The following is a 23,262-nucleotide window of genomic DNA, read 5'->3' as shown; positions in this document are numbered from 1 at the left end:
GTGAGGCAGAGCCTGGCTGTGTGTACAGCAGCCTTCCTCTGGAGTCCATATTCCAGGGCTAAAAGTGCTATGCATATTCAAAATAAGTCAGTCAGAGAAAGACAAATACCATATGATTTCACTCATATGTGGAATTAAGAAACGAGAGAGAGAGAGAGAGAGAGAGGGGCAAACCAGAATAAAGATTCTTAACTATAGAGAACAAACTGAGGGTAGCTGGAGGGGACATGGGTGGGGAGATGGGTTAAACAGGTGGTGGGTATTAAGGAGGGCACTTGTGATTAGCACTTGTGTGTATGTGATGAATCACTAAATTCTACTCCTGAAACTAATATTACACTGTATGTGAACTAACAGGAATTTAAATCAAAACTTGAAAAAAAAAGTGCTATGCATCTTTGAGTAGCTTCCTGATTGGGTTTCCTAACCACTTATCTAAACTCAGACACTATGAAGTATCTTTGGTTTCCCTCCCAGGATTTTTAAACTGAAAAATTCCTCCTGACTTTTTTGGCATAAAATCAAACAAAAAACCCCACAAAAATTCCCCTTTTCCCCATGTTTCATCACTTCATAAGGATTCTATCAATTTACTGTCCTGTAATCATGATTTATGCTTCCCATTTCTTATCTAGCCTACAAACTTTAAACGTTTGAAAACTCAGCCCATGCTACACTATTGTTTAAAAAAATATGTACCTTCATATTGTCCTTAGGATAAATCCAAACTTTCCAGAAAGAATAATCCCTATGTCCTCCCAAAAATAATAGCATTAACAAAAAATACTTTTAGGTAAACCACTTTTTATGATAACACTTTTTAACATAAAAATGATGTAAGTAAAAATAAAATTTGTCTAGGATTTTTATTTCTTGTTTTCTTATAAACTTAAATGATACAAATCAATGAGCTTTTGTAACTATTTTGGTTAGCATCACTCTGGCTCAGTTCCATTTGCAAATGTACCATTTATTTTATTTATTTATTTTTCTTTTTATTGTTATGTTAATCACCATACATTACATCATTAGTTCTTGATGTAGTGTTCCATGATTCATTGTTTGTACATAACACCCAGTGCTCCACGCAGAACGTGCCCTCTTTAATACCCATCACCAGGCTAACCCATCCCCCCACCTCCTCCCCTATAGAACCCTCAGTTTGTTTTTCAGAGCCCATCGTCTCTCATGGTTCGTCTCCCCTTCTGACTCACTCCCCTTCCATTCTTCCCCTCCTGCTATCTTCTTTTTCTTTTTTCTTAACATATGTTGCATTATTTGTTTCAGAAGTACAGATCTGTGATTCAACAGTCTTGCACAATTCACAGCGCTCACCATAGCACATACCCTCCCCAATGTCTATCACCCAGCCACCCCATCCCTCCCACCCCCCACCACTCCAGCAACCCTCAGTTTGTTTCCTGACATTAAGAATTCCTCATATCAGTGAGGTCATATGATACATGTCTTTCTCTGATGGACTTATTTCACTCAGCATAATACCCTCCAGTTCCATCCACGTCATTGCAAATGTCAAGATCTCATTCCTTTTAATGGCTGCATAATATTCCATTGTGTATATATACCACTTCTTCTTTATCCATTCATCTGTCGATGGACATCTTGGCTCTTTCCACAGTTTGGCTATTGTGGACACTGCTGCTATAAACATTGGGGTGCACGTACCCCTTCGGGTCCCTACATTTGTATCTTTGTTGTACCGTTTATTTTAAAACTTGAAGGAAGGCTAGAACAAAAATAATAAAGAAAGAAGAAAGAAAGAAAGAGAAAGGAAGAAAGAAAGAAAGAAAGAAAGAAAGAAAGAAAGAAAGAAAGAAAGAAAGAAAGAAAGAAAGAAAGAAAATAAATAAATAAATAAACAGTTCATCCCCTCAGATATTTCCTGATTATTTCCCTTCCTACCACTACCTGAGTAGAAATTTAAAAAAAAAAAAAATTATACCTTGATTTTGACTACTAATAATTATAGTCTCCTCATAACCTCAATTTTAAACACTTCACTCTTTCTACCACCACCTTTCCAACTAACTCCTTCTCTATTACCTCTTCCCCAGTAATCACTCAACCCAGTGGTACTAGCTATCTATTCCACTCCTTCCCAGGTATAATGTCATGGTCCACCCACTGAACACAACTTAAACTCACTTGCCCCTTCTAGTGTCATAGTTCTCATTCAGCCAAGTCACAAGCATGGTAAGGAAGAAAAGCAAAACAAAACAAAAACTCCCTGGTTCTCCCTCCTACCCCAATAGAGTTAAATATGACTAGAGAAAAACTTAGCACCCTTTTACTTGAAGAGTTTATATTTATAACCGTGAAACTCAAGAGAAACTTTAGTGTGGCTGATCAATTATATTTTTCTAATTATTCACTATTCCAGTCTGCTAGAAAATGTTTCATACCTTCTCCTTAACCACTGCCTCTGCCACCCTAACAGTCAACAATACTCAGATCCTACCTCACCGAGAGAACTGAGCAAAGATGATTCTCAAATGTCCATCTTGTCTAGACCCACCCACCCCTCATATTCCACCTTCCTGTTTCCATAAATGAAATATTCATGATCTTATCCATACTCAAGGGAAGCTTTCCAAAAACCCTTTCCTCTCTCCTATACATCAGTATTATCACTCTCTACTGCCTATACCTGTCAACAAAACATGCTATTATTTCTCACATCTTAAATTTAAAAAAGAAAACAATTATTACTGCCACAGTGCCAATGAGTACTCAATTTCTTTGTCCCCCATTTTCAGTGAAATCCTTCAAAAGAGTTTTCTACATTCAGTGGCTGTAATTTTTTTCTCCTGTCTTTCTCTTTTAATCTATCTCCAAACAGGCATTTTTCTCTATCACTCCATATCCCAATCTTTCACTACATCATCAATGATCTCCAGATTACACAACACATCGTAGGCTGAATAAGGGCTCCCAAAGATGTTCCGTCATTACTCCTTTTAACCTGGGAATATTTCACCTTCCATGGTAAAAGGGACTTTTACCAGATGTGATTATACTAAGGGCCTTTAGAAAGGGAGATTGCCCTGAAATATCCTGTGAGTCCAATGTAATCACAAAGGTCCTTATAAGAGGGAAGCAGGAGTGTCAGAGTCAGAGAGAGAAAATGTAATCATGGAGAAGTGGCCAGAGAGGAGAGAAGATGCTACATTATGTTTTGAAGAAAGGGGAAGGGGTGCTAGGCCAAGGAATGCAAGTGGCCTCTAGAAGCTGGAAAAAGCAAGGAAAGAGATTTCTCCCTTAAGTCTCTAGAAGGAGCATAGATGTTTGGACATACTGATTATAGTCCAGTGAAACTGATTTCAGACTGCTGACCTCCAGAACTGTAAGAAAATAACTTCATATTGTTTTGAGCCAGCAAGTTTGTGGTACTTTATTACAGCAGCAATAGGAAATATATAACTCAATGATCAGTACTCACCTATCAAATGAATGATAGGATAGATTGTGGTGCTGGTGGTGGTGGTGGTGATGATGATAATGATGATGAGAGACAGACCAATAATCAACAACACTGAACACATATCTGAAAATTCCCTTACCCATGATATACTTTCCTTGCTTACCTTCTAGGATACCACAGTCTCTACATCTTTAATCACTGTACTTCATTTTCATTGTTAATTCTTCAACTTTACTATGGCTTTTTCAATTGGCAGAAATTTTTAAAAGAAATGTTAGGTACAATTATAAATATTATCTGAGGGAAAAAGAATCACTCATAAACAAATATATCCTAGCCAGATCCTAACCTAATATTCCATAAACAATAACTTTTAAAATAATAGAATGTAAAATTAAATTACAATGTATTACTGCGTCATAGCCAGTCAGTGGAACATTAATATTTATTTCAAAAACTAACATATTTGATTTAAGTATTTACTTTTTTTTTTTACACTAACTCCAATCCACCCATTTAAAAAGTTAAAAAAAAAATAGTAGATCATCCAACTTCACAGAATAAATTGATTACATTGGTCTGAGATAGTTTTGTTGAGAGATAATGGACTTTCTTTTTAATTATTATTATATGCAAAGCTAATCAGTTGGTTTTTGGTGGAAGTACTTAGACATAAATTTAATATAATCCAATTTTGAGAGATTTTGAGAGATTCAGACAAATAGACTATGAAATTATTAATGAACAGTTTAAAGTGAAAAAACAAGTTTGTGTCTTTCTTTTTAATATAAATTCATGAATTAATAATAAGATCTCAGCCAAGATACTTTAGCCTCTGTCTCCAAAGACCTTCATAAAATCCATTTTTATGAGAAAATGCTGAAGTCACAGAGGTGAGGTTTTCTTCATCTCAGGAAACATTAATGAAATTAATAAAATTTAAATGTACTGTTTGGTCTTATTAAAAAACAAATATTTTTGAATTAATGCTGGGAAGTGAGTCAAATCAATTTTAAAATACTGTATTATTCTATAAAACCTAAGTAATCAGGGTGTGCTATTATTGTAGGACAAACAAGTCCAGCAGAACACAAAATCCAAAGAAAACCTGCATATTAAGACTGTATGTAAAGACAAAAACTACAAAGTTAATGGAGAAAAAATATAAGAGAATATCTTCATAATGGAGAAAAAATAAAGGGCGTAATAACAAAACTTCAAACCAAAGATTAGAAGGTAAATAAAATGGTGGATTTGATTACTTCAAAATTAGAAAAAAAAATATGATGAAGGAAACAAAAAAATTAGGAAGATGAGAAAAGGAGAGAAGATATTTACAAAATTTACATTAGTTTCTAGAATAGATTAGGATTCCCAGCAAAACCATAAGAAAATCTGTCACAGATGAGCACAGGACAGAGTGAGGCAATTTAAAGATACCAAAACTCAAAAGGCTAACAGTCATAGAGGGGGGAGTTCAAGGGCATTAGCAGTCAGAGGAATTTAAGTCAAAGCAACAAAATAAATATCAAGGAGCAGAATGGAGAGGATAAAGAGAAGGGTCGCAAGAAGGAAACATTCTGAATACGGGAAAACTGATGAGGAAACATTAAAGATATTAGGTTTATTTGGACTAGAAAAGAGAAGTGAAGTTAGTTCCTGATTGTTCTAACAAGGCTCTCAGTGACTCTTCCTTTCTGAGGAAAAACAACAACAAAAGTTCCCATTGCAGTGGGACAATAAGACATAAGACTTGCTCCATTGGACTGAAGGAACAAAATGCTCAGGATGTGAGCAGAGTCAGTGGAAGGGGCTACCCGGATTTCCACTGCTAATCCATTTTTCTGTCCCTTGTCCCTAAAGCACAGGAACATTTAGGACTGGGAGCCTGTTAGTCTGGGGATTCTAACTCTGTAATATCCTACGTGTATAAATGGTTCAGTACAAAAGGACTTTTACCTTCATTTTACTATTTTATTGAATTGACCCAGTTTAGCCCATCACAAGAAAAATATATTAGACTGAACACAGAAAGAATTGAGAAAAATGATGGAGAATTCACAATTTTCAAGAATTTGCTCTAACACTTTTTTTCCTTCCTCCTTTAGGACTCATTGTGATTTTACTGCATATTTTAATATTATCTTCCAAACTATGGTTTCCATGCAGAGTTACTCAGCCCACAAAGGACTACTCTGCGGCCACCCTCTGTTCTGTGTGCTAACAATTAATTTCCTGAAACTTGCTGTAAATATGCAACAGCCATCTAGGTAACATTTACCTACCAGGTGTAAATTCTCCAAGTGGTAATGAATACTTGGGAAGCTGGCAAATGCTGACACATTTAGCAATGACACCAAGCCCAGAGTTATTTTCCCCCATACGTATGTTAGTGTCCCTTTTGTGAATAAAAAGATAGTCATGTTTGTATGGTTTAATATTTACTAGCATTCTCCAACTAACTCCAAGACACTGGGGGACAAAAACTGCATGCCAGATTATGACTTCTCTCAGGCTGGCCCTAAGCAATACAATGAAAGGAAAGTAATGCAACTTCTGGTCCCTTACCTCATCTTCTATCCCCTTTGCTTGGATCAATAGCCTTCCCAGCTATCAACATCTGGCTTTAAGAATAATTACCAGTTGTAATTCATTTTTATTCCGGTTTGAACATGTCCCTGTGTTTCATCTCCAAAGAATACTGTTATTTTAACTATTTTCAATTGTGAAATGAAATAGTTTTCCCTAAACAAAATTGGATCAAAGAATAAGTTCTAAAAAAGTAGATCATAGATTTTATTGTGTGGCTTATTTATTTATAAGGAGACATTAAGAAAGCTATAGCTAAAATCATTAAAAGACTAGCCTCATTTCCAGCTTGAAACAGATTCAAATAGATTTCATTTCATGTAAATTCTTATCTTTTGTCTCTTGCTAAAGTACTCACCCTTTTTTTACAAAAACAATTATTAACTTTTTTCTTTATAGTACACATTAACTTATATTGATCTTATGGAAACACCTTGAACGTTCAAGTATATCTGCTGAGGAATATGGGACTTGTTTTTACATCGTTAGTAATAAAAATGGTACCAGTTACAGAGTAGAAATTTGATAAATAATGACCTAAGTACCTTCTGATATGCTCCAACAGTTGAACAACTTTCTGGCATCTCTTCAATGAAATCCTAAAAAAGTTTCACCCTACGCCACAAAAATATAAAAATGTTTAACAAGACACACTGTAGTTTGATGTTTGTGTAATTTCAACCAATAATTGTGAAATCACCCATTGGCTATGTCTGCAAAATGAGTGTGTATTTAGAAAAATTTAAAAGTCAGAAAACTCTGAATATTTGCCCATAGGAAAACAAACAAACAAAAAAATCCTGTGGCATTTGGAAATATGTTGTTAAGGAAAAATTTAATCAAGATTATAGAAAGGTAAAACAGCAATGGTCATCCCGTGTTAGCAAGTTAATTCTACGCTCAACACTACCCAGAGAGGAAGGGTTTAAAGGGACAACACTAGGTCACCTGTAAAAATCAGTCTGTTAATCCAGGTCCAGAACTTTGTAAAACACAATCAAATTTGTACAACTGAACATAGTTATCCATGAATATACATAAGCATATATGTATATATACCTATACATGCACATATATGGTCTGTGGGTATCCACATGCATCCACATGAAGACATATATGTAGATTTATGGACACACACATATATAGTGTGTGAATATACGTGTATATGCATGCACATATGAGTGAGTGAGTGAGTGTGTGTGTGTGTGTGTGTGTGTGTGTGTGTCAAGCCAGGCAATTTATATATAAGATAAGGGAAACTACCAGATTGTGTATGAGGTGGAGAAATAAAATGGGAAAGGCTGGGTGGTGCTCTGCTTTTTCTCCTTTGATAAATATGTGACTTCCCAAAAACACCCAGTCAGCAATTGATCATGCCAGGCTTGGTTTCATGCTTTGTTAAGAAGGCCTATTTAGGATTTGTACTCAGTCTTGGGATATAAATATACTCCTGTGCAGAAGTTGGCATACTATAGGCCAAATTCATCCTATGGTCCATTTTTGCTTGTTTTTATGTTTTGTTATATTTTTAAAAAGATTCTTTTAAAAGACCCATATCTGTTTGATGTATTGTCTGGCTTTTTTTTTTTTTTACACTAAGATGGCAAAGTTGAGTCATTGTTTTAGAGAACATATGGCCACAAAATCCTAGAATATTTACTACCTAGTCCTTTACACTGTTTTAGAGAAGTCTTTACTCCTAAAATACAGACTTTCTGTTTTCTCACATGATTACTGAATATCTCAGTGAGATCTCTCTACTCTAAATAGTTTGGAAGTCCAGAATTCCCAGCCCTGTGCAATCTCTAGCATATTTATTTGCACCCATCCCTGTAAAACCTGTTATATTTTAAGCCCCATAGTATCTCACTATGTTTATATACAGCCTAGCTTTTAGCCAAACATCTAAGAGACATCATACAGACTTTAGGCACCTCTCTTTGTGCAACTCTCTCTTTTCCAGAATAATCATCCTCAAATTCCAACAAATTCAGCACCCTGGAATTTCTATTTCTACCTGCTGAGATCAGCAAGACAATCATTCTCCACTTGGCCACTACACCCCTGCTCTATAGTCAGAAAATGCTATAGGATAAAATCTCACATTCATTTGATTTCCTTTCTCTCAAGACTCTAAGACCTGTTCTACCTATTGTACATTGCCTGAAAAATGTCATATTTTATATGTTGTCCAGTTTTATAGTTGCTTCCAATGAAAGGGTAAGCCTAACACAATTGTCCCATTGTGTCTGGAAGTGTAGCCAGGAATAGTAATTCAGTAACGATTTATGAAGTGTAACAAACTTATCTTACAGCATATTAGTGAGATTTGAGGTATGTTGCAAAAAAAATTGCGTGGCTAGATACCATGTTTGAACTTGCTATGTCAATGAAGAGAGTCAAATTCTGAATATAGTCTGTACCACTGTGGAACTGATAAGCAAAAGTCACTAAAGAGACAAGGCATATATAAACAAATATAACCAAAAAATTACTTTGGTTTAATAACCCCCAAATTTGTGCAGGTACTATTTTAAACTATACAAAAGAGCACAGTAGTTGAGTCATATATCTTCTAAAACCTATGTCTTGATTATCATATAGGGAGTACGAATGCATGAGTCATAGTTAATTCAAGATGTTCAATTGACATCTCTAATAAGATATGTTTATATTAATAACCACTTTAAATATGATAAATGTCAACCCTAACCACTAATAATTACACAGGAAAAAGAAGGATGTTAATTTGCTGAAGGACGGATAACACAGAAAATTACAGCTAATGAAAACAGTTGTACAAATTAATTCTAGATTAAAGTGACAGAATAGTTTGTGTGTTTATTAAGAAGACCATATTTTCAACAACTGAGGAGACTCACGGTACATTTTGAGATTTCTATGCTTACCCAACATTATCCATACATCTCAACTAAACACATTATATCCATAATTATCTTACTGAATTAGCCTTGATATTGGACATTATAATCTTCAACATGTCAAAGTACAAACCATTGATAATATTTATATTTTAAGAATCACTCAAGAGTCCTTTAAGCTCCCAGAATTATTAAACAGGTTCCAGACCATACAAGCACTCACACAACATACAAGCATGTTCTGGTTGTTATAAGCCTCTCCCTCCTTCTCTATCACAGTCAGATCCCTAGTGATGTGAGATCAGAGTAGGGGCTCCTGAAAAGTGACCCACAATGCTGAGGGGAGCTGAATGTCTCCCCCGCTCAGGGTTCTCTTTTCCCACTGGAGGAACCAGAAGCTCAGGGGAGACCTCTCCATGTAGTGCTGCACTGGCATGGGGGAAGGGCAATTTGTTTAACACATAGCTGCTCTCTTTACCCTTCCAATGCAGTCTGTCTTGGTATCTGTAGTGCAGGGGGTTACTTCAGCCTCACCCTCATGTTCTAGTATTCTCTCAGTGGTTTCCTGTTCTTGAATAGTTACTGTTCTTGTGATGGAAAGCAAAGTCAGGAACAACCTATGTCATCATCTTCATGATATGACTCATTCATAAAAATATTAACTGTATTTTATATAGGTATACCAAACAGGATCCTCCTATTGGGCTCTAAGTAATCTGGAAGTAATTCATGGTATGGATTATGGACAAAGATGACAAGGCAGGCCATGCATGAGACAGTATTTATTTACTGGCTTTCTGCATAGGAAAAGTAGTTTCAAAAGCTTAATAGATAAGCACTAACTTGCAAAAAGGCCTGGCCAAGTTTGGTCTTCTAGAGTAGTTTACATTAAATTTATATTTGTATTTATATAAACACCTCCACACACAAGCAAAAACAGTGAGTCAAACACTTAAGAATGACATCTCTGGCTTTAGGGTCTCTCAATCATGGGATATAAATATTTTCTATCAAAGCAAAAGTATATATTAAATAAATTTATACTGTTAGAAGAGATTTTTTTTAAATGTCTCTTTATCCCTCTCATCTAGTCTAGTGAATCATAAAAATCTTTTGTTTGTGGTCAGTTATGGCATATAACAAAGTAACCATCTCACTGAAGAAAAATATAGTTAGTTGAACAAGTATTTTCTATTGCTAGGCATTAACTCTTACTGAAACTTTCAAATGCAAATATAAATGCAAATTACATAGTTGATTATTACATTAGGACTAATATAAGTAAAATCTATGCTGGCCTGTATTTTTAAAAAGCAGAAATTGGTTATGTTTCAATTATTTAGTATATACAAATTATATTCACGTCTGAGCTTACAAAGGGCACTTAGGGAAAAATACATTAAAACTCCTAGAGAGGGCGCCTGGGTGGCTCAGTTGGTTAAGCGACTGCCTTCGGCTCAGGTCATGATCCTGGAGTCCCGGGATCGAGTCCCGCATCGGGCTCCCTGCTTGGCGGGGAGTCTGCTTCTCCCTCTGACCCTCTCTCGTGCTATCTCTCATTCTCTCTCTCTCAAATAAATAAATAAAATCTTTAAAAAAAAAAAAACTCCTAGAGATTGTTTCTAACTAAAATTATAATTGTAATAAAACTTTGCTGAAGAATACAATATAAATAGGATACCTGAATACCTGCATATTATGTTGTTCTAGAAATAAATCTTTTGAATTAAATTGAAGAGTACTCTACTCATAGTGATAAAGTACATATATATGTATAAAGTATTCTAAATAAATGTATGAATGCAATTTTATCAGGTCAAAAAGATCTTCAAATGTACAAGAAAATAGTTAAAGTGAAAAGGTTTGGCAAAAAAATTCTTTCAAAGTTAAATAAATCTACTAGAAAGCACTTTAAAAAAATAAAAGGCTGATTTTCAGTAACATGCCAGAGTCTCACGAACTGGCAAGCATCTAGGGGGTAGAAGTTAGAGTGTGGGTGGGCTGATCAATCTTGAATTCTCTTGGCACTAGTGCCTGTTTGTGTATAGTTGATAAAAATTATGACATTGCCAATGATGGGACTCCAGAATGATACACACTGCCAGGAGCCACCCCTTCATGACTTCTGATAATTTGATTTTGTTACTGGATTATTGAGAAAGCTACAGAGGTGAGAGGGCTAGACTTGCAGACAGAGTCACCCATTTCTCATGTTCCAAACAAGACTTCAGCACTGAACTGACAGTCTGAAAATAGTATTATACCACAGAATTAACAACAACAAGACAAAACAAAACCCTCAATATTTTCTAGAAAGCAACCCCAGAACAGTCTATCACATACAAATGTAGAAGTTTCGGATATTATTCAACTGATCAAGTGCTTAGCAAATTAAAGTGACAACTTTTTTTATTACAAAAACTATAATTTCCTACTCAAAATAAGATGAGTGAAATAGTGACTAGAAAATCATTTTTTTTGCTATGCACCTGCACCTAGTAATTACAGCTGTGATTTGCACAACTTTTTTCCTTTGTTCATAAAATGTACATTTTATATTGCATCCCACCTGCATTCAACACAGAATAAGTCTCTATAGTAATTATGTAACTGTATTTAAATGACAAAGCATGTAATTATAACTTTAAAAATAATTTACAGTAACAGTTGAATTTGGGCTTGAATTTTAACAATGCATCGAACAGAAATGGAAGACAAAAAATTAGCTTGTAGAATGCAGTTATTTCTGGAAGAGGGGAGAAAAATTCTTATAAAACAATGCATTCTCATTGAGGCAATTAATGGTTGATGCTATGACGACTGATCATAAGAGTTTCCAACAGCCAACTCCATGGATGTTTTGTCTAGTAAAATCAATTATAAAATTTATATTTCATTTATGATTTAATGAGGGGAAAAAAGCAAAGAACATTTTAGACATAGTTGAAAGGCACTTGGAGATGATAGGGTGATTTCTCCTATTTTAACCAATGAGGAAAACTATATCAAGAAAGGTCAAAGAACTTAACTGAATTTACTACTAATTGTTCATACTGTTTACAGAATAAAAGCTAAACTCCAATTTTCTGATTCTCAATTGAAAATACTATCCAATTAAAAAAATCAATATTAAGAAGTCCAGTATAATGAGGTATAATTGACATATAACATTATATGTTTCAGGTGTACAACAAAAAGATTCCATATTTGTATGTATTGCAAAATGATCACCACAGTAAGTCTGACTAACATCACTATATATACTTAGAAATTTTTTTTCCTTGTGATGAGGACTTAAGATCTACTTTCTTAAGAAATGCCTTTTGATTTAAATACTAATTATAAATAGAGAGAAATTGAGGTTTCTCCACCATAGCAAGACTTAAGGAGCCAACTCTCTGCCTAGGATAAGTAATCTAGGAATCAGAAAAATGTATTCTTCAAGTTTGGAACTCTCATAGAGTTATACATGGTTATGAATAGCTGAGGTTTTGTTGAAAACTTGCCTCAATGTCCCAAGTACTCTATTCATGTCTTGATAATATATAGAATCAGATGATTTTTGAGATTCCTTACATCATTGACACCTTAAGAAATCTATGAGTATTTTATGCTATGTATCATCTATGAAATTATAATGTTCTTTTTTAAAAAAAGATTTTATTTACTTATTTGACAGAGAGAGACAGTAAGAGAGGGAACACAAGCAGGGGGAGTGAGTGGGGGAGAAGCAGGCTTCCCGCGGAGCAGGGAGCCCGATGTGGGGCTCGATCCCAGGACCCTGGGATCATGACCTGAGCCGAAGGCAGATGCTTAACAACTGAGCCACCCAGGTGCCCCTATAATGTTCTTTTTATTATTTTTAGAGCTTCAAAAAGAATGACCTTTTTGAAGAGTAAAACCATGCAACATTTAAAGTCCCGACCAATGTCAACTTACCTGGTTCTGTTAGATAGAAGCAATTGTATATCAGCATTATCCTGGAGTCTGCCTTCACACTTCTCTGGACGCACTTATCATTTCATCCTGTATCATTGTTATTTATTTTCATGTCTCTCCCCTACTAGTTTTTAAACTCCTTGAGGGCAGAGTCTGTATTTTATTCATTTATACATAGCCCCAGTACCACCATGGTGTCATGCACGTAGGAGGTATACCTTGTCAAATTAATGAATGAATTGCCATTAAAAAGTCTGTGCATCAAAGCACAAAGAACACAAAGATAAATCAACCTGTCATATATGCAATTCTAGGATAGTATTATATTTTCCTGTAACACTTAAGTTATATGTGATGGATCATGATATAAGCTGTTCATCCTTTTGGGAACATTATTTCATGGTTCATTTATTTATTAAGCCCTAAATTTGTGTAAGAATGAAATTAAACATAACTGCTAAAGTAGCCAAAAAATATGGCCATAGTTTATAGTCCTATTAATATAGTCTGGATACACTATACAGATCCTTAACTTTTCACTCCAATTTAAGAAAAAAGGTAAAGCTTATAGAAATTATATATAATTAACATTCATTTATATTGTAGAACGACAGAACAATGTTTTGGGGAATAAGCTGGTATTTGAGTGACAATTTAGCAGAACCATAAACATTTTTATATAATTTGATTCCTCCACTTATATCTAGAAATGTATCATAAGAAAACAATTAGTATAAAAATGTAGATGCTTTATTTTCAGTATTCTTTTATCATAGTAATAAAACTGAAAACAACCTATGGACCCAGCAATCAAAAATGGTTTTAAAATTACAGTACACCTATAAAATGATAGTGCAATATGTCCTGGAAAACTTCTCAGTCCTAAGGAATCGATACAGTTGGACACCTTAGTTATACCTAGACCCAAGAGAGACCAAAATAAACAAATTACCCAACTAGGATTCACAACTAGTATCATCTACTGCTGAAACTAAGGGATCTTTGAAATAATTTTGCTAGTCATTTTTCAGATTGCATAACTGTTATAGATATTCAGCACTACTCAAGTCCAATGTTAGAGTGCTAATGCACTGGTTGTGTATGCTTATTATAACCCCTGTGAGTGGCCACTATAATGGTAGACTCTGCACACTTTTAAGGTCACTGCACTCTCAGAGCATTCTAGGATTGTGCAACTGAAAATACAAACTATGAAATCATTCTGTTACACAAGACATAACACAGAGACTGTGCTATTTTACTGTCCAGTTTAACAGTCCTGCCCAGTTGATAAAAAAAGCCAGTAGCTATTACTACTTGGTATGTGTCCTTTGATGATATTTCCTTCTTGTCGATATTTCTTCAAAGGAAGTCAAATATCAGGCTGTTTTCGGTTCAGAAATGCATTCAGAAATGCAGTATACCTGAACCATCCTCATATGGAGGTATTTTTGTTCCACAGTAATATGCTGTCAGTGAATCTGACAAACCCTACTATAATAGAGACTTCAACTGTGGTCCAAATATTTCTTTATATTAATGATCATCTGATAGTGGTTTCCATTAAAGAAATAATTTATCTTATAAGAGGTGTTACACAATTACAGATGAGAAAAAAATTGGCAAGCCATGAACTAGGATAAAATCTCAGGCCATTCTCCCCAGATGATTATCTTGTATAATCACAAAGAAAATTTCATTTCCTATTAAAGAATAACCACTGGCCATAGGCTTATCTGTTCCTATAATGAAGGAGGCTCAACAATCAATTACCATCTTTGGATACTAGAGACAACACAATCAATACTTGGATGTGGCTAATTCTCTATGATGTATCCAAGTAAGCAGACAAATTTGAGTAGAATTCTGTGCCACAAGAAGCCTCAGAGTAACCCAGTAAGTGACAAATAAGCTCTTCATTTGGGTTCCCTATTTCTTTCATATGTTACAGAATTTAAACTATCGTGACCAATGTCACAAGTGATTAATGTGTTTAGTAATGAGAATTTTGGGGTATCAGTTTTTGTTGGATTTTTGGACTTGAAGACTTCCAAATGCTACTGAAGTAGATTTATATTTTAGTAGTAACTCTCAACATATTCATAGATTCTGAAGGAAAATGCTGTTTTATCAAAGGAAGAATCAAAATTTTTAGGAATGTCATTTCCAATTTTGTAAAAACTTCCCTTGAACCAAAGTCCTAGAGATTGGGACAAGCCCAAGAAAATTATGAAAAGAACTGGTTTACCAATAAAGTGTGATGCCTGTACTCATTAATTAAAGGTTGCTGGAGGTGATGCCTATAAGCATTATAATCTGATAAGGAAGCAAAATTCACTAAAAGAAGAACCTATCACCAAATGGGTTTAGTGCAATACAGTCATATAGCCACCATTTATATGAGCATATGACTCCTTACCAACTGCACTGACCACTGAGCAAAATGGTAGCTCCTCATGCAATTCTCTTCACCAGAGAACATTCTACTCCTGAAATGACTAAATGATAAATTTACATATTCTCGTAGGCTGTTGTTAATTAACTCATGTAGTTAGAGCAATGAGAGATCCAAGGCAAAAAGCCTCAGCACCTGGTGTCCCAGCACTAGTGTGGAATTTCTTTCCTTTATTAAAAATTGGTCTTCCCAACACTAATGTTTACATATTTATCAAGCTATTCCTACCAAAATAAGAGAAAAATCAAATAATCCCAGGTACTTTCTACAGGGAATAAGAGAAAATCTAAGACACTAAAAATACAGTAAATTTCATCTTAGACTCCAGTCTTAGATCATTTTAATTCTCTAACATTGCAGCTGCCAACTAAGTATAACTTCAATAGCCTATCTCTGAAACACTCCACTGAGCCATCTAAATGTTCTCATTCAAATGTCTCTTTTATTATTAATGGACCCTGACTTTGCATTCATACTGTGTACAATATTGTTCAATAACTTTGTTTCTGGTGAACTCAAAGAAATAAAAATTTTCTTCTGTATGGTAAGTTTGAAATCTTGAAGGTTGTTAAAACATGGCTCCAATATCCCCCAGCAAAAGGAATTGCACTTAATTATTGGGTTACTCTTTCTTGATTTAAAGATCCATTTTTTTTCTATAAATAAAAAAGTTTTCCCCCCATCTGTTGAAAAATCTCTTGCTATCTACACAGGTCTAAGACTCTATTGCAAAGAAACCTGTTTTTGTGTCTCTGGTGTAAACAACAGCCAAATACTAATATTTAGTTCTCATCCTTTCCCACTTCACCTATGACATTGTGACTTAGTAAAAAAACACATATCAGTGATTACAAAACTTCATGGTGTATCAAAATCTGCTTGGGGACTTGATAAAAATACTGAGTCTTTTCCCATAGCTGAGGATTTAAAATGATAGATTCTAGACATCTGTATTTTCATCAAGATTGGCAGCTGATTCTGAAGCATATCAAGCCACATATATTTTAGGAATAATCCTGAATACTTTAATAAGCCCATGGCGTGTGATACAGGATTTCAGCATTTTACAGAATCTTTATGGAAATTACCAATCTGCTATATGAATTTGAGTTTTCATAGGTTTTATTAATGATGGATACACAATTTAATCTTTAAAAATATCATCTTAAAAGGTAGAAATAATATAGGAGCCACTGAATTCATTTTTTCACCTGAAAGTTGTTCTTTTAAAAATTCTCTAAGTAGGTTTGATAAAAACAAACTCTGGATATTTTCTTTCAAAATTACAGGATGCCTACAGCTTGGTAACTGAATCTGTTCTCCAAGTGGCCATCCATTTGTTAATATTTTTGGAAACTACTTTTTTAATGTGTGGTAGGTTGTTTTGGCTTTTTTTTTTTAAATACATAACTCTGCTGCCCTTAAATCTATATTCTCCATTGTATCAACAAAAAGATACTGCATTCTATTCTCTACATGAATCAACATGAGATAAACTATTTTAGGATACAGAAAAAATCAAGAATAAAATTCTGCCTTCAGAGATTAGAGTCTGATAGTAGGAGAGAAAGTGTGTGTGTGTGTGTGTCTTTCATTAAAAGTTACAAATAAATTACCAGGGGATAATCAAAAGAAATACAAATCATTTCCAAGTGAGATAGATTAGGAAGAAACTTTAAAGAAGAGAGTTTTATATTTAAGATATAATTTTTAAAAATTTAAAAAGTAAAAGAAATGTGATAAAGTTATACACGGAAAAAAGCAAGAACAAAGTCATAACAATCCAGAGGGCTAGAGATTACCATGATTGTATATCCTAACTCACATAGTCAGCTAACAAATTAAATCCATTTCATTGCACAGTTCAAGTTTTCCATCATACTCATCTACTCCTTTATCTCTCATCCTATAACAACTTAAATAACCATGAACTTACATTTCTTTTTTTATAAAAGTCAGAGTTTTATCACAACTATAATTGCATGTATTTGTACAAAGATATCTAAAAACACGGATGTTTTTCCAAATTATCTTCCTTGTCTTCTCAATTTACATTACATTTTCTTAAGATCCAGGGAAAAAAAGCCTCATATGATCAATTTTATATATCCTTCTGATGGGCAAGGAACACACTTGATTTTTGTCTGCATTCCAATGTGTTTTTCTAATACAATTTACTTTTGTTTTTTAACTTATGCCACATAAATTCAAAGACTACAGGGTTCAGAGCTTTGTAGTTCAAAGCTTTATAGTTAGGAACGGTGATATTTTTCTTTCTATTGCTTTATTATAAAAACCTTTCAGTCTATTTAAAACAAAGGAAGCAAAATTATTGAAATCATTTCATTTATTATTTACATAAAGCCAGATGATACTAATCATATAACTTATGTCTCCAAGCAACTTATATATTTTACCTTTCACTATGCTCCTCCATAAACTTTTAATTTAATCTTGCCATAATTTTAATTCTTCTACAAAGATTTTGTGTTAGAGATTATTATTTCTACTCCCTCATTTTTATTGGTAACAGAACCCAGACATATTTTTTTGTTTATTAATGTTTATTAAATGTCAGTAATTCTTACAAAGCAAATATTAATAGCAAGAGGCAAAATTTTTGCAGAATATGTACAAAGTAAAAGGCCTTCATGACTAGCAACTCATGGTGTAAAATCAAACCATTCTTTCCACTTTCAGACCTCCTTTAGAAATAATTTATTGCCAATCCTGACCTAAAGCACCGACAGAAAAAAAAAAATGTACATCATCTTAGTTCCTGGAAAGTTATAAAAAGATATAATATGTATAAAAAATCCTAAGCCACAAATACTTTTATACAAAGCTAATACAAATCACGTTTTGTTGGGTACAGTATCTGTGAGGTTGTTACAAAATATACTTTTTGATAAGGCTTCTTGTGGTAAATGAGCTCTCAGGTAGAGTGGTACAGAAAAGCCATTAAAACATGTTGCCATTTGCTTTCAAGTAAGAGGTAAAGAGAGAGTAAGTGGTATAGTTTGTTGCATTGTTACATATACTTTACCCGCCCCCTCTTTGTTCCCCCTTGGTACCATCATATGGGCATAATTGAGGACAGATGTATCACTTATTATGGCAAGAAATATCATAAACAAGCTTTCTAAATACAAACCCAAATCAGATACCCAGTAAGTAGCATATTTCTACCACGACATCCATAGATTGAAAATGTATGCATAGTGGGTCCTACCATAATTTGACCTGGAAATTTTTTTATCAACAGCAGATCTGGATAGGTCCCCAAACCTCCAATCAACCCCCAAAATACTGCCCCATCATTCACTCTTTTTGTTCCAGATGAGCTCTGGCATTTGAAATCAGATGGTTAGACCTGGGTGCCACAAGAATGAACATATTCACTTACATGTTAACTATACATTCAAGTACAGACACAAGAATGCTAGTGGTACAAACACTGTACTTCAAATGCTGTTAATAATCACTCACCAGCCTAAGGCTAACATGGCCTTGATGGGACTTGAAAAAGCCATAAAGTCCAACCTGTTTAAAAGGTTCAGGTGTTGACTTATACTTCAATTTCTAGTATAAAGTTATTAAGCCCTAACCTCGTACCATAAGATAATGGTATGTATCATACCATTTGCCTTACTTGTAATGTGGAGACTCGTACACACCCACTCTCGTACAATCCCCCCCCCCCCCGGTTTCTCATGGTTATTTAAGTTGTTATAGGATGAGAGATAAAGGAGTAGATGAGTATGATGGAAAACTTGAACTGTGCAATGAAATGGATTTAATTTGTTAGCTGACTATGTGAGTTAGGATATACAATCATGGTAATCTGTAGCACTCTGGATTGTTATGACTTTGTTCTTGCTTTTTTCCGTGTATAACTTTATCACATTTCTTTTACTTTTTAAATTTTTAAAAATTATATCTTAAATATAAAGCTCTCTTCTTTAAAGTTTCTTCCTAATCTATCTCACTTGGAAATGATTTGTATTTCTTTTGATTATCCCCTGGTAATTTATTTGTACTTTTAATGAAAGACACACACACACACACACACACACTTTCTCTCCTACTATCAGACTCTAATCTCTGAAGGCAGAATTTTATTCTTGATTTTTTCTGTATCCTAAAATAGTTTATCTCATGTTGATTCATGTAGAGAATAGAATGCAGTATCTTTTTGTTGATAAAATGGAGAATATAGATTTAAGGGCAGCAGAGTTATGTATTTAAAAAAAAAAAGCCAAAACAACCCACCACACATTAAAAAAGTAGTTTCCAAAAATATTGATTAACAAATGGATGGCTACTTGGAGAACAGATTCAGTTACCAAGCTGTAGGCATCCTGTAAGGACTGATTTTCTTTTATTGAAAGGCCAGCCTGCATCCCAGCAATAAAAGAAAATCAGTCCTTACAGGTAAGCGGCACACCCCGTGCATAAGCGATGATGGAACCGAACGTGCAGAAATGATGGGAAAGCGACATAAAGTGACCCAGAAGGAGAAGTCAAACTTCCGACTGAAAAAGACATGTGAAAATTTTCTGTGCTTGATTCCTTCAATTAAAATAAAAGCAATAAAAAGGTAACAGAGTGACTTTCTCTAGATTTAATGGGGAGTTTGTTACAAATGTTTGAGCTTTACAGGCATGATACCCAGACATATTTTCTGATGTTGGCAGAATGCTTTGATTTCACGTAAGGCAAGTCCAATCCAAGAACCAGGCTGTGTCTCATCAGCCAATGAGAAATTAAAGTTTCCTAAAAACTTTTGGTAGCGATTTTATTTCCTAAAGAGTCATCTGAGGGAGAAATAGGAAGACCCACCTCACAGTATTTTGGAAACAATTAAATATAAAAAAATAAACATGGCATATAGTAAGTGCTTAATGGGAACTAGATGTAAATTCTACACAACACAAATTAAGGTAAGATGAAAGCCCACAGTTCTTACACTCAGCCATTAAACCCAAGGCAGCAAAACCTGTCCTCCAGACATTTTATGGGCTGAGAAGATGAAGTCTCAATTAAGACATTATTTGTTTGATGTCTTTCACAAACAGCTAAAAAGACACTTAACATGTAAACACCTTACAGTTTTATAGCTATCCCACCTATTTCTATCAATACCTTTTGAAATTTTTCTTGTCACTGGCTCCTAAAACAATACTAACTTCAAAAACATACTGAAGTCCTAACTCCCTCTCACACACAAAATACCCTAGAGATAAAAGAAGCCAAAGAGAATAACATGATAACACAATAACTCTCATAAACCTTTCTCATTATAGAAAATTTGAATAGCATGATTAATAAGTTAAAACAGAGCTAAACAATGTTTCCTTAGAGAAGACCGATAATGCAAACTGCTCCAACAAAACTTGATATTTTACACAAGAAAGAATGTAAAAGTAAACAAAATACAGAACTTAAAATTATTTTAGACAAAATATAGTTTATATATATATACACACACAATGTACATATAAATGAATATATGTAGACATATGCTGTGTGCATATATACACATTTGTTTGTACACACATGCACATAATCATATGCCGATACATTTATAAACTTAGACAAAATGCAGTTTTCTGGAAAAATACAAAATGTCAAATTTAGCAAAGTATACAAAAACAAGCATGGTAGTAACTGAAATGCTAATTAGAGGCCTCTCTCTCCCCCTCACCTTGCATATGCCCCCCACACAATCTTTATGCCTTTACAAGACTGTTTTACATGAATAGTCTACCAAATTATCAAGGAACTCTCTATCTTAAGTTTTACTAGAAAAAAATGAGAGAAATGCCTTACTTGCCTGTTAAATAAACTTAATTCCAAAATTTGTACAGATGGTACAATAAAAGAGAAGGGAGCTCTCTAGTGATCAAAAATTGCCACAAATCCAAATCATTATATCATCTGAGTCCAACTTTGTATTTTTAAAATGTATATATATGTTTTATCCCAGCAACTCAAAACTAATTTAGGTAAGAAAAACTTTGGTCAGTGTCTTATCATGAATGAATTAAGATGCAAATTGTAAAGTAATGTAGAAAAAGCATTTGATAATGTTCAACATCTCAAAATGTTTAAAAATGCACAGAATTAGTAAGAGTGGGAATTCTTCTTTCGAATATAGATCATATACCAACATCATCTAGGAAACAACATAGGTAAATGAATATGTAATCCCTTTAAAAACCAAGAAAACACCAGGATGCCTTTCTTTCAACAATGAACAAGATGAACTACAGTTCTTTGACATAATCTCAGAGGAAGAAGAGAGAAGAAAGTGAGGCATAATTCTGAGGATAATAAAACTGCACAGAGAAATTGGGCAAAAATAACAACCCATAACAAACAGAAGAGTTCAACAAAGTTACCAGATATAAACTCAGCTAACAAAAATCAGTAGCATTACCATATATCAGCATACTCATCTAAAAAAATATAATAGAAATCAAAATACTATCTGCAATAGCAATATACACTTTGAGGTATTAAGTATGATTCTCTTAAAGGATATAAAGAAATGCAAGAATAATTGGGAGGTTAATAGATTGAACTATTTACTATCATAAGGCTGCCAATTTTCCACAACCTATTTTAAACATCTACTGAAAATTCAGTTACATTTGTAGAGGGACTTTTAAAGAGCTTAATCTAATATATGTATTGGTCAGGGTCCAGAATTCATATAGATTGGAAAATTGATCATATTTCCTTTCTCCTCTCAGAATTCACTCAAAAGCCAATCAGATAAGAAAAAATAAAAACTCAAACACATTTTTGATAAAACGATAATATTGATAAGGACTGCCAAAAGCAATTATATTTATTCAGAATACTCATATAAGGAAGAGGAAGAAATTTAACATAGGTTCCAGGTACTGAACCCAGCTGTAGTAGAGCACAAAACATACTTTCTGAGGAGAAAATATAAGCTAAATAAAGGCAATAAGCATCTAGCTGTAAAAAAACATAAAATGAGTTGGATGTTGGCAGAAGCCATTGGAAACCAGTTTATTTTGGAGAAAAAGAGTTAGAGTTCACTAAAATTATACAAACAAGCCATATTTGCAGGAGGCAGTATGTATTTGCAGTTATTAAGAAAGAGAGGACTTTTGTATTGTGAAAGTAAGCTATCCAGAAATGTTGAAATTATCAGTCCCTAACAGCAAGGGAGACCTAATAAACACCTGGACTAGGAAAAACAAACTCATTCAACAAGAAATAAAAAAAAGATAAAAAACTTGCACAGTATTTGTAAAAAGAAAAAAATATTAGCAAAATGAATTACCTAACAAAGAAAAACTACCAGAAAAATGCTGCCAAATTGTGTGTATTTGTGTGTAATTATAGACAAAAGGAATCCCAACATATTTGAAATGAATACATTGTAATGTTTTCCATATCTACCTTTATGAATGACTTATTGCCCCAGCTAATGGGATTGCTGTGAGAAAATAACCCTCAACTGTCAGTTCCTTTAGAAATTCCCTCAGTCAAAAAATAAATGATATAGTCAAAGCCTTGCTTATTCCAGAGAAGCCTTTATCTAACAATGAATCAGGGTAAGAATAAAAAGGCACAGCCCCTTTGCCCCAACTCAGGACCACATCGAAAGGCCTTTCCACCTACAGAGCTCCTCATTAGATAATAATCCCTTCATTGGGATGGCATAGTGACATTTCTCCGCCTACCCAAACCTGCTTCCTCCATCTCCCTTCCATCGGTGTCAATACTGAGTACACCCTGATAAACATCTTTTACATTAATTACTATCTACTCCTGGGATATTGAAATTTTGGCAATTGTTACCAGAAGTGGAGTGGTTCAAGAGAGCAAATGCTGATATTGGATTTTGTGCCTGAATCGTCTTCCTTCCAGCTGGCAATGATGACTCCATATCTGTGGTAGATGGACCACAGATA

Source organism: Zalophus californianus, chromosome 12 (assembly GCF_009762305.2).
Source record: "Zalophus californianus isolate mZalCal1 chromosome 12, mZalCal1.pri.v2, whole genome shotgun sequence".
Taxonomy (NCBI): Eukaryota; Metazoa; Chordata; class Mammalia; order Carnivora; family Otariidae; genus Zalophus; species Zalophus californianus.
The sequence above is the reverse complement of the archived record's forward strand: the minus strand, read 5'-3'. Positions refer to the sequence as shown.